The following is a 1,258-nucleotide window of genomic DNA, read 5'->3' as shown; positions in this document are numbered from 1 at the left end:
ATGAGCTGATTGTGTGAAACCATAGTCAGAGAGTTTTAAGGATAACTCAAAATTCCATTAGCGAGAATCAAGGTTAAGACCATAAAAGGATTCTTTTTTCAATTGACAAACCGTTCCAGGAGGTGCTGAGTAACCATCCGATGAGATCATATACTAAGGTCCCATGTTTGTTTTTTCCAAGCGTACCAAGCTCCATTTTCATGGCTTCTCTCTCTGTTCTGCATGCTCATGTGCTTGAAACAAAATATCATGGTTCCTGTGAGACAAAGAATTGAGCAACAAAGGATATGTGTGCATTTGTATATGTAGAAGAGTGATTGCGTATAAAATCTATCATCTAGGCGGGTTTCTAGATTATCCTGGAGCATTTCCTGAGAAATAGATGAAGATGAGAAAGGGCGAACAAGATTAAGAGATGGAGGGGAATCAATGTGCATGGAGTTTTGAGTTAAATCTAGAAGAAGAAGAGGTGTGTGATTAAGATCTAGAAAAGAAGAAGATTGGAAGGAAAAATCTCCTCATGGAATATAACATCTGTAATGATGATCGCTGAGTGTGTGGTTAAGTAATAGAATTTGTAAGCTTTTTGTCTAGCACAATAGTCAATAAGTATACATTTGCCATCGGTCTACTTTATTATTAGTTGTTGGTATATTATACATGTTTGATATTAATAATTAACGTACATTAAATTTTGATGATTAAAATTTATCATGAAATTAGAACTACTTTACTCAAAATCAAACAAAACAAAAGAAAGAAAGAAAAGGAAAAAGAAGTTGTAAATGAAAGTACTCCTTTTTCATCTTTCCGTTACTTCAATTTGTGTAGCAAAAATGATTTACTTATTTTGCACCAGCCGGGAATCGAACCCGGGTCTGTACCGTGGCAGGGTACTATTCTACCACTAGACCACTGGTGCTTTCTGTCTGGGAGATACTTGGTGTTATTAAGTTCAAACACCGCAACAATTTGATAATAATAAAATATGTTATCTAAAATTAGTATAATAAAAAATGTAGTTTTTGATCATTTTATTTTGTAAATAATTATTAATATAATCCATATAACTAATTTATTGTTATATTTTAATATCAATCTGTACATCTTGTAATTTTGTAAATTTATAAATTCAAACAATTAACTTATAATAGTTTATATTTATTTAAGGGTATATATTTGTACCAAGATACATTGTATATAATATTTCTATTTTTCTTCTTTTAGACTTATGTTCAAATTTAATGATTTTTATGAA

The 1,258-nt window shown here is 30.8% G+C and overlaps 1 non-coding gene across 1 annotated transcript; it reads right to left on the bottom strand.

The window, feature by feature from the left end:
* TRNAG-GCC lies at window positions 852-922 on the bottom strand. Its single transcript has one exon. It is a non-coding gene; the product is annotated as a tRNA-Gly (tRNA).

This window comes from Sesamum indicum, linkage group LG7, assembly GCF_000512975.1.
Source record: "Sesamum indicum cultivar Zhongzhi No. 13 linkage group LG7, S_indicum_v1.0, whole genome shotgun sequence".
NCBI classification, from domain to species: domain Eukaryota; kingdom Viridiplantae; phylum Streptophyta; class Magnoliopsida; order Lamiales; family Pedaliaceae; genus Sesamum; species Sesamum indicum.
The sequence above is the reverse complement of the archived record's forward strand: the minus strand, read 5'-3'. Positions and strand labels throughout refer to the sequence as shown.